Raw genomic sequence first — 12509 nt, 5'->3', positions numbered from 1 at the left:
TAAAATTAATGGGGAGTTAATGGAAATATTAGGGAGTTAAGTTAGAGGGAAGTTGGGAAATAGATGTCAGAAGCAGTTTACGTGAAAACAAGCCAAGGGAGAGAAAACCAGGAACAAGAGAGGAGAACCAAGAGTTGATCATTGCTGTGCATTTCTTCTTCAATTTCTAAGGTAAGGGTGAGGTTTACTTCAATAGTATAGATTTTAAAGTCTGATTTGAGTTTAACAGGTTTTTGGAGTGAAATTGAGGAATTGGGTTTTAATTGAATTTATGGTTTTTGGAGTAGATATTGCTGTTCTGAAGTTAGAATTTAGTTTTGGTTGCATAGAAACATTCATTTCTCATCTGTAAACTGATTTGGGGAGTGATTGGAAGGAAAATGGGATTTTTGGGAAAAACCAGTTTTCTGCCTGTACAGAAGTTCATCGCTCGCCTCGCGAGTAGCTGTGCTCGCCATGGCGAGTGAGCAACTTCATCGCTCGCCTCGCGAGCAATCCAACTCGCCATGGCGAGTAGCCCAGATTAACACTTGATTTTTGAAAAGTTGTTATAAGATGTTTTGGGGATGGTTTAAGGTACCTAGATGATTTTAATGATGATTGGTGAAAGTTTTAGGTTAAAAAGATTAATAGGGAGCTTAGAATTGGAGTTTGAGTGAGAAAATAGCATTTTTCCCGAGAGCACCTAATTTTCACTCGCCTCGAGTTCGCCTTGAACTCGCCATGGCGAGCTAGTGTTTTTGTGAACTCGCCATGGCGAGCAGATGTGCTCGCGAGGCGAGCTACTCAGTTCCTGAATGTTGAATTTCGTGCTTGAATGGTAGTACCTTAATGTTGTTATGTTGAGCATAGTTTCATGTAATTATGCATTATTGTGGTTGTTTTGATTGCTGGATTGATGATTGCTGATGATGAATGAAATGTATGCAAAGTATCGAATCATACATGTTGTTTAAGTTGAGTCACATGGAGTTGCATTGCATGGTCAGTTGTATGTAGATATACACAAGTAGGTCCATTGCATATGCATAAAACAGCGGTGAGGGCTTCGGTCCTGGAGTACTAGTTGCTCAACAGCGGTGAGGGCTTCGGTCCTGATGAATGCTTTAACCATTCAAAAGCGGTGAGGGCCTCGGTCCTGATTGGTACCACATGCATTATTGCATTTCATTTAAGAAGTCTAAGATGGTGTCTTAGCAGTGGTCATGTCATTTGCATGAGTCTTAGTGGTTATTCAGTTGTTATCTGATAAAATGGTTCTGGTGTTGAATATGTGATATATATATATATATATATATATATATATTATACTCATTGTGATTATGGTGTGTTGTTGATGTTGTTGTTGCTTGTGGCTTATACCTATATATGTCTACAAGATAATGTGTTGTTGCTTAGGGTGTTAGATTCAATTGATGATTTTTAATATCTATATTTATTGTTGTGAATCTCACCCCTTCTGCTTGAAAACGTTGCCCTTCCTATGGGTAACTTGCAGGTGATCCTGAGTAGTTGGTGGTGGCTCAAAGTCGTGTCTAGGGCTCTGATACGTGGGATGGGATTTATCTTTATTGTTATTGTTGCTTTTCCTTTCCATGTATCAAATTTTGGAACTTGTGGTGTGGAGCCTTTTGTTGTTTTTGAATTATGATGTTGAATTATGTAAGGCCTTTAATGCCTTAGACTATTGTTGGTTGTTCAGGAGATTATGGATTTTGAAAACTATTCCGCTGCTATGTTTTCATATATATAAGTTGATTTGATTAAATAGTTTTATTTTCTATTTAAGAAATTTTGAATTTGCAATGTAGCATGCCCGTTTGGTGAAATACTCTGATGTTTATATGCTATTTAATTGCTTTTGGGTAACGGGGTGTTACAAAAAGCAGATATAAAAAAACTCAAAATATTAGTGTAACTACACATAGTTTGGTTGGTTGAACAGTCCCTCCGTGATTGCACCACATAACTTAAACCATCCTTATTTGCTCCATCCAAAATTATATCCTTTCGAGTCACATTGGATTCAGTCCATATATTCAACATAGCATAACCACCAGGATCAAAAAGCATAAAAAATACTACAAATTTCTTCATATATATTCTAATAGAGAGAGTTAGCCATGACAGAAAACACTAAAATTAAACAGGAATGCAATGAGGTGCCTTTTATGCGTTTCATGTATATATATGGGCAAGAGGGTTGGTGTTGTAACATGTGCATATGCATGGGAAATATGCCAGCATTAGTGGAAAAGGGGCCGGTGGAGTTTTAAGATGCATAGGGAGCATAATTGGCATGTTGGGAAAACAAAAGGGCTGTTAGATTTGAAAATGGCGCATGATTTTGGAGAAAACAACATAGATGATTGAATGCATTAAATACAGTAGTAGAAACAATGGATCGACAGAATTAGAAACGTGTGGGATGAAAACTTGAATTGTTGAGTGAAATGCTGATAAGGAAAACCACTTAAGAGAATTAAATGTGTGATTAGTGGAGGGAAAAATTAGGTTAAGAATTAGGGTTACTAATAGCTTGACCAGACAAGCTTTAGTAAGAAAGATAAATAAACGCGACATGAATTTTATTTAATACTCCATCTGTTCCATAATAACTGAACCATTTGCACAAAATAATTGAGCCATTTCATTTTTCAATACAATATTAATTACTTTTTTCCCTTTATAACTCTAATTAATACTGTTTTGATCATTCCCAATTCAATATATTTCACTTTACAATTATGATAGTGGAGAATGCATCAATACTTAACAAGTGCACTTAAAACTATTTTTCTCTCTCCTTTATTTATACATTTTTCTTAATACGTGTGAAATGAGTTTCGGACTTAGTTAATCCGGGACGGAGGGAGCATCCAACAATATAAGCATAGGGGATTCGAAGAATCCTAACCTCTGCTTACTTTTCTGCAACCAAAACAGGTAAACTTGCTATGTTGCAAACAAATAAAAATTGCAAGCTTTCTAACCCTTTATCTTTTATATCGTCAAACTTACAAAAATAAATAACATGAATTGTTTGGACGAAACGACAATCCACGTGGATACAACGCTCTACTTATCACTTTATTACTTGGTAAACGATTTAGTACACTTGCCATATCCGACCATCAAGTTGCCGGGGATTGTTGATATTTTCGACTAAGCAATTTAAATTATTTATTTTTTCTATCTCTATTTTTCTGTCATTTATTTTTCTATCATTTATTTTTATGCATTTTATTTTTCTGTTTTCAAAAATTCAAAAAAATACCAAAAAAAATCAAAATACCAAAAATATTATTCAAATTGTTTTATGAGTAATACCAAAACATGTGTTCTGCAATTTGATTCAAAAATAGACAAAATTGAACAGGCACTTTAGAAAGTAGCCCGACTTGCAAGAGAAAGGACATAACAACATAATATAATCCTAATTCAAGACTATTCATCAGACGAGTCCGAAATGGGAGAATAACACCGCATTACCCTATGAGACTATGGGAGACTTGACAACTTGGATGAAGGTTCACTTGGTTTCCAACCAGCAAACCCGGTGGTGTTTGACATCAAGAACAGTGTTATGATGAATTTGAAATCTAACCAATTTTCAGGTAAGGAGAAGGAAGATTGCAACGTTCAATTAACGCACTTTCTGGATGCCTGCAGCACAATCAACGAAGTCGGGGTGTCAGAATCAGACAAATGACTCAGGTTGTTTGATTATTCTCTAATCGAAAAGGCAAGGGATTGACTTGATGCATTACCAAGCGGCACGATTGAGATTTGGGATCATCTAAAGAGGAAGTTCTTGGACATATATTTCTCAACTGCAAAATACTTGGCGTGGAAGAAGGAGATCGGCTTCAAGCAACAAGAAGGATAAGTCCTTTATGATGCATGAGAGAGATTCAAACTATTGTTCAAGAGGTATCCTGGTCACAAGTTGTCAGAAATGGATATCATGCAAGCTTTCACTACGGGACTAAAACCAGATACTTGGATGCTACTAGATGCTTCTGCAAGAGGAACCATGAAAATCAAGACAACTGATGAAGTACACGAGCTTATTCACAACATATCTTTGAATAAATATCGAGGAAACACCGAGGAAGAGGTGACCCCAAGGAAAAAGGTATAATAGATCTAAACACTCACGATGCTTTACTTGCTAACAATAAACTTCTCAGCATATAACTAGAAACATTAGCAAAAGGGTCGGAAGCTCACAAAGTTGCACACCTATATGCAAAAACCAACTGTGACATCTATGAGCAAGCTTATGAAAGTGGTGCATGTTTACCAGCAAGTTTGGGGTTTTCAGAAGGTCAAGTGAAGTATATGGGAAATTATTCTAGGCAGTAGAGGAATCCATACTCCAACACTTACAATCCAAGTTAGGCAGAACGTCCAAATCTCTTACCGAAGCAACAATGTTCTACAACCACAACAGACAAACCGCCCCCCACCCCCTCCCTCAAGGGACTCAACAACAACCACCAAGGTCAAGTCTAGAAGAGATGATATCTCAAAATGCGAAGAATACCCAAGGGCAGATTGACAGACTAACTAAGCAGGTTGATGAAATGAAAAAGCGACACGAGGTTTGTATGAAGAACTTGGAAGTGTATATGGGACAGCTGTCTACTGACCTTGCAAATGCTACAAGAACAAGGTTATCTGAAACAACTCTAGATAATCCTAGGAATGAAACTTGCAAGATGGTAGAAGTGGAAAAGGATGAAGAGAAAGAGAGTGATCTTATGATGAACGACGTCAAGTTTTTAGAAGAATTCGAGCTACTTGTGAAGGAATTAAAAACTCCCAGGGATGTCTTACAAACCAGGAAAGTAACCAGAAACCAATGTTGCAACAACCTTCTAGAATATTTATTCTCACCAGCGGATAAACCACTTTGTGATAAGACGGTAGTTGTTACCCAAAAATTTAGCAAGAAGTATGAGGACACCTCCCCCAAGAAAAATGAAGACCCTGACTGTTTCAGTGTACCGGTAATGGTTAGAGGATTCTATGTCAGTGAAGTAATGTGTGACCTCGTATCCAGCGTAAACATGATGTCACTATCACTTTTCAATAAGATTGGAGGAATGGAGTTAAAACCTTGCGAAGTAAGAATATGACTTGGTGATGGTTCTCTAAAAAAAGTTGAAGGTGTGATAGAGACTATGAATATCAACATTGATGGATTCACTTTCCCTATTGAGGTAGTAGTTATGAAAATAAAGGGATTAAATATAGCTCAAATGATCTTAGAGAGACCTTTTCTCGTCACTGCTCGAGATATTATAAATGTGGATCAAGGGGAAATTATCATTCGATTAGGAAAAGACTACATCACCTACAAAGTTTATGGACAAGACCGTCACCTTAAGCAAAACGGAGTGCCGAAATTAAAACCTAATCTGAAGGTTGAGGAGGATGATGAAATTAAGGAGCTTGAAGGACATGGGCTCCCAAGCACAAGTTAGACCTATCTGTAAGGCTCGGGACGCTAAACACGCACCGAGTAGGAGGCAACCTATTTCGTCAAGCTAATGACTAAAAAGAAGTGATGAATAGGAGGCCACCTATTAATCGTCGGGACTCAGACGTTAAACAAACACTGAATGGGAGGCAACCCATTATTTTTATTTTCTGCATTTTCTTTTTGCTAAGCTGAGATGATCTGACTAATCAATTTTTTTTTTTTCTGTTGCCTATCTTTCAAGTATTATCTAATAAAATTTTGTTTCTTTTGCATGACATTTACAACCTTTCCTTTTATACTTAAATTTGTTTTAGTTTTAGGTATTCATTTCAAAACATTTAAGGTAAGGGTTGATTTATACTTACATTGAAGAGCAGAAATTCCTTCTTCCACCGAATGAGGTAACTTTCTAGGGCTTGCTAGTAAATGTACTTATAGGATCACCATCTCTTTTCTGAATAGCATAACTGGTGAGATTCAAAGCCAAATATTTCCATATCCATTATAGGTTGTTATATACTTAAATACTTCTAATATACATTATGAGTGTTCCATATGAATGCTATTTTTGCTTGAATTTACGGTCGTTCTTTACGGACGATCGATTAGGTTATTATACACACGAGGCATTTTTTCTTTGGTACCTTGAGCCTTCCAAGCCGCCCTTATCTTACTTACTAAAGCATGTCTGGTCAAGCTATTGTTTACCCTAATCTTAACCTAATTTTTCCATCCATTGTGTTAGCATTAATCATTCTAAGTGGTAATCCTAATCAGCATTCCACTTTGTAATTCAAATTTTCCTCCCACAAGTTTATATGTTTCCAAAGCCAATACCATAATTGTTTCCAAAGCAGAAAACACACGTGTTAAACTCATTGTTTACATAAACTATTAATGCCAACGGATTTCCAAATTACAATTTCAACCATAATTTCAATTAAGTGAACTATTCATTTATCTAGGTGAGGGTGCATTAAACTCACGTGTTACCAAGGAGTACTCCATAGTCATAACTACTTCAAGATTTAATCAAGGCATTAATAGAAAGGAAGGACTGATTTAATCTTCTACATTGCTCCCATCTCTATCTATCTCTCTTTTTCATTTTTTGTTCCTTATTGTTGTTGACAAATTATCTCTAAAATCCATCATTGTTGTTCTCAAGTTTGAATTTATTTCTAAATCTGACGGTGTCTCCGTCGCACAAGGTTTGTACCTTTATCTTCTTCTCATTAGATTATCGATTTCTTTTCCTATTTTATTTGTTACTTTTTACTTTTATAGTGTAGTGTGAATTATTTTTTTTACTTATGGTGGTCCTATATATTAAGCTCTACAAAGTAACCATTTTTTAGTTGTTCTGCTTTTGTCTTTAATCTAAAATAAGGTTTTAACCACTGGGATACTTTATAATTGGCGTTGCAGCAGTAGAGACAAGTAGATTAGATGTTTGTTGGTAATGTTATTGAACTTTAACATTTTGTTAATTTTTTTTTTTATTGTTAATTTTTTAGAGTATTTTTGAAGCAAGTGTATAAAAAATAGTATGAACATTGTAATATTTCAAAAAAGGCTTAAATATGAAAATAGTCCCTGCAAATATATGACATTTTGGTTTTAATCCCTGTAAAAATATTTTTTTGGTTTTAGTCCCTGCAAATATAAAAAATTTGGTTTTGGTCCTTGATATTTTGTTTTAGTCCTTGTAAAATTGATTCATATTGGATTTGGTCCTTGTAATATGTAGAATATTTGATTTTAGTCCCTCAAAACGAGGACTAAAATGAATATTATAAAGACCAGTTTCAATATGAAATGATTTTACAAGGATTAAAACAAAATACCAAGGACCAAAATCAAATATTCTATATTTGCAGGGACTAAAACCAAAAAATATTTTTATAGGGACTAATACCAAAACATCAGATATTTGCAGGGACCATTTCCATAGTTAAGCCTTTAAAAAATGTTGTGTGATTTCATTTAAAAAAAAAAGGGATTGATTTCAATAAGAATCGGACTCTTTTTATTTGGTTTGAAGAGATATATATATATATATATATATATATATATATTTGTTAAGCTGTATTTATTTATCCTTGAAATAGTTAGACCGGTCTCAATTAATATTTGCACCAATTCTATGGTTCTTTTGGTATTTATTCCATTTTACCAAGTTCACAACAAGGTATTTTATAAGGAAATTCATAGCAAGGTTAACATTTTCATTCTCTTCAGTTAAATTCAATGGATGCACGTTCCTTTATAATAATGTTGGAGAAACAAATTTCTGTACAAAAATTGAAAGGCCTTTTCTTTTCAAAAAAAAATTAGCGTACAAAAGAAAAGTTGGGGATGAAAAGGTACCATGTAGCGGTAAAATAATTTTTCTGTTTCATAAACTGTAATGTTTAAAAACTTTCTTTTGATGATTCTTTTTTCTTTAAACTTCAATGCAGGTTAGTCCTTTATTCCAGATACTAATTAGTGTTTTCTTAAGGACTAATTAGTGCTTTTTTCTTCACCTTAAGCTGACATAATGGGTTTTTTTTAACAAGCTACCATAATATGGTTTGAAATGCCAAAATTGAAACTAGACTGCGTCATTTCTTAGCCATCATGTTCTTGAACTTTTGGTATTGCTTAGAAGAGTCCTAACAAAAATGAGGGTTTCTTGAAAGAAACAACATGATTTTCAATAACAATGCTCGGGACTTTGTTCAATTATTAGACACTGTAAAGTTTGTTTCTTTTTCTTGGCTAAAGGCTAATACGCTAACTTCCGCTTTCAGTTATAATGACTGGTGGCGGCACCCTTTACTTTGTATGGGTGTTATGGAGTAGTTTTCATCTCCTCTTTTTAGATGTGTTTTTTGTTTGGCTCCAGATACTCGATTTGTATTCTTTTGAAGAGTGTTTCTCTCTGCACACCTTGTGTGTGATGAATCGCTCTTGGTGATATAATATTTCATTTTGGTTGCTTCAAAAAAAAAAAAAAAGGGTTTCTTTGTATTTTCCAAGATATATTACATCAAGAAAAATCTAAGATAGACAAGTTAGACACATCGTAAGAGTCATTTGATATTCATCCGTTTTACTTATTCAAAGTTCAGGTGACCATCTAAGATCTATTATCACTTATACAAAACTTTTTTAAAACATGAATGATACAACTTATTTCTAAAATAGAGCTATCTAAGCTTCTAAAAATTTAATTGTTGAACAAATCAGCGATTATGTGTTGGATTTGATTCTACGAGAAGAGATAATATATTTGAGTAATGATATCATATACAAGGGAACATTAATGTCGATGCAGTGGATGATTTATACTCTCGAATTTTTCAACACAATTACTACATCGAGATTTACAAATCACAATGATGCTATCAAGGAATGTAGATAAGAGATTACGATTATTCAATGAAACAAGGTAGATTGTAACAATGATGGAAAAACATTTGCTTGAAGTAAAGGTGATATCCGAAACTAATATCGGCAACGAAGTTTTTATAGTCAGATTATCTCTCGACACTTTCTGACATAAGAATTTCATTCAAGTTTTAACGGAGACGATTTCCTTTAATTGCATCATTTGCAACGACTATTAATAAGAGTCAATGTCAATCTCTAATACATGTTGGGATATATCTATCAACGCTTACGTTTCAAATGGTTAGTTGTTAGTTGCAATATCTTCAAAGGAATGGTTGAAGATATTGATAATCGATGAAGACGGTGAAGATATTAACATAATGTCAAATGTGGTCTATAGAGAAGTATTTTGTAATTCCTAATAATAACTTATGTTGTTCTTACGATTTCCCAAAATATGATTGTTATCGAGATATGATTAACGTGGATCTTGTTTATCATACGATTGATTTGAGAACTATTTTTTTACTATGGCATAACATATTGATGATTGTTACGATCGGTATGACCCGTGCGATGCACGGGTCAAAGGTCTAGTATATATATTCTTATTATCCTTCCTGAAACCAGTTTGAGCCTCAAGACAAAAAATTATTTCTTTATTAGTGACGAATCATGTCACAATCCTACACTTTAAATGCACCCTATCTGATTTCAATTGGAGTTAGATACGGGTTATTGTGACTGCACATGCTTTGAAACTAAGTTTGGAGTTGCTCTTTGAAATTAGCAACAATTTAAGTTTGGGGTGGGGTAACAGTAGAACACATTTGTCAGAAGAAAAAAAATGTAGATGACCATGGATCAATATAAAAAAATAGAAAAAAATAAAATAAATCAAGAGCGAAAATAAAGCAGTCTCTTAAAAAAAAGTATCTTTTTGTCAAAAATAAAAAGACAAATAGTTCTACCGTTTTACCCGTTCTGTTTGAATCAAGGAAGGAAGGATGACAATGCAGTAATGTTTAGTAGGAATCCCTAGGTTAGTGAAGTAACTCCAAGTTCTTTTGTTAGCCTACTTTCCAAAATATATCCACCCTTAACCTATGTCAAGTTATAACCATCAAATTCCTCTAAGTGTGTAAATAATATGATTTTTACTATCTGTTTAGAATTGTTTCAAATTTATAGCAAGATACATTCACGTGACGACTGGAGTGGGAAAATGCCGTGACCAGCTCTACTGGCTTTAGGAGATACATATGTGTATCCTGGAAAAGAGTATGGCTGATAATATAGGTTACTTTTACCAAGCCAGACCCGCTTGAATGTATCGTGGTAAGTTAGTTGTTGTTATGCTATAAATGTGATGAATGATGTCCTAAGCACAACTCCCGGAAAGATATGTTTTTAAAGAAAAAAATGTAAAGAATAAAATATGTTTTTCTTTCGTTACTTGAGGACAAGCAACAATTTAAGTTTAGGGTTGTGATGACAAATCATTTTACGTTATTCTTAGCATGTTTTTCAGTCATTTTCAGTAGGTTTTAGCTACAAAAAGGAGGAGTATTAGAACAATTGCCTATGATATTCGAACTTTTGTAATGTTTTCTATATATGAGTCTGTAATTCTAGTTTTCTTGAAATATATCAATTTTAGAGGTTTTTTGAAATAATTCACGAAGAAATCAACATGAATGAAACTTCAAAGAATGAAAGTAAACAAATTGAAAGAAAAGAATTTGCATTGCATAAACGAAAGTTGGTACACCAAATCACACATACATTATCTTGATACAATTTTCTCGTTGTAACTTGGATATTTCGAGCATAAAGAATCATGTATTTGATCTGTAACCATTATTTCCTATGTAAATCTTCTATATGTATACAATAAGAAGTAACCGAAACTAACGGTCTTTAAACTATAAGTCTTCGACAACTCCAACATGCTTCCATGTGTCTTCTACCTTGCCTCTTTACCGACAATTTGAATTTCCTATGTCGAAACTGAATGATTTTGAATATGCCAAGACTCATTACAACGTATTGAAGGTAACTTATCTCTAGACTAACACCAAAAGTAAAGTTTTAGCTTCGACTAGAAAGTTTCTTGTCGAAAAAATCAACATTAAAAATACAGACCAACAATATTATAAGTATTTTTCTAAAATATTTTTGTTTTGTCTAAGACATATGATATATTATGCACATTTTTTTTTAATAAGAATTGTATGTATGTGTGTGTGTATATATATATTTTTTTTTTGGTTACGAATTATATTTTTTTTAATAAAATAAGATGTATTATATGCATTATATAAAAATTGATTTTTTTTTTCAAGAAACAAAAAGGGAATTTATATTCACAGAAACGGAGACTCCTCCTTGACACAAGGCGTGCCAAAAAGGCTCTCAAAGAATACAATATCTGTCACAATAAAAGAAAATAATAGTTAGCCGATACCCAGACATGTCAAGGGGTTCGACCATCACTGCGGACAACCAAAAACAAAAGAGGCATTATTAACCTTCAACCACCAATAGGAATGAAATTTAACCTTCTCCAAGAGTTCTAAAGAGGAACTATGAGAATTGTTAAATAACCTAGGCTTAAATATGCAAACCGTCCCTGTAATTTGGGCGAATTTTGATTTTCGTCCCTGTAAAAAAAAAAAATTTAATTACATCCCTGTAAATTTTTTTTTGTTTTAAAAAGGTCCCTGGCCCCACTTCCTTGGTGATTTGGCAAGGTTTTGGCCACGTGGCAGTTGCTGACTGTGCAACTTTTGCCACGTGGCGGTCCACGTCATTATTTTTTATTTTTTTTAAAAAAATTGATTTATTTTTTTTTTCAAATTTTTAAAAATTTGAAAAAAAAACTGAAAATAAATAAAAAAATCATAAAAAAAATTCCAATTTTTTTTTTTTGAAATGTGAAAAAAATAATTGGAAATTAGTGTTTTTAAAATCTACAAATAAATTTTTGAAAAATAAAATTAAAAATTATATAATCTCAAAATTTATAACTTTTGAAAATATAATTTAATTTTCAGAATTAAAAAAAAAAATGAATTTTCGTCAATTTAATTTTTAGTTTTTTTTTTGTTTTTTAAATTTATTTTCAGATTTTTTTAATTTAAAAAAAATGAATTTTCAGAATTTTGAAGAATTTTTTTTTTAATTTTCAGTTTTTTTTATGATTTTTATATTTATTTTCGGATTTTTTAATTTAAAAAATGAATTTTTAGAATTTTGAAAAAAAAAAATTTTTAATTATGTGGCATGACACGTCAGCGCCACGTGGCAAAAGTTGCACAGTCAGCAACTGCCACGTGGCCAAAAATGTTGCCACATCACCAGCGAAGTGGGGCCAGGGACCTTTTTAAAACAAAAAAAATTTTACAGGGATGTAATTAAAATTTTTTTTTTTACAGGGACGAAAATCAAAATTCGTCCAAATTACAGGGACGGTTTGCATATTTAAGCCAATAACCTATTATTATGCTCATTCCAAACTACCCAGATACAAAGGAGCCAAATTAATTGCATAAAAGATCAACGCTCCCTCAGACCACCACAATAGTTAGTAAACTGGACAAAATGATTATAAATACTATGATGGGCTACATCGAAAACA

Source organism: Medicago truncatula, chromosome 2, assembly GCF_003473485.1.
Source record: "Medicago truncatula cultivar Jemalong A17 chromosome 2, MtrunA17r5.0-ANR, whole genome shotgun sequence".
In the NCBI taxonomy this organism is placed as follows: domain Eukaryota; kingdom Viridiplantae; phylum Streptophyta; class Magnoliopsida; order Fabales; family Fabaceae; genus Medicago; species Medicago truncatula.
The sequence above is the reverse complement of the archived record's forward strand: the minus strand, read 5'-3'. Positions refer to the sequence as shown.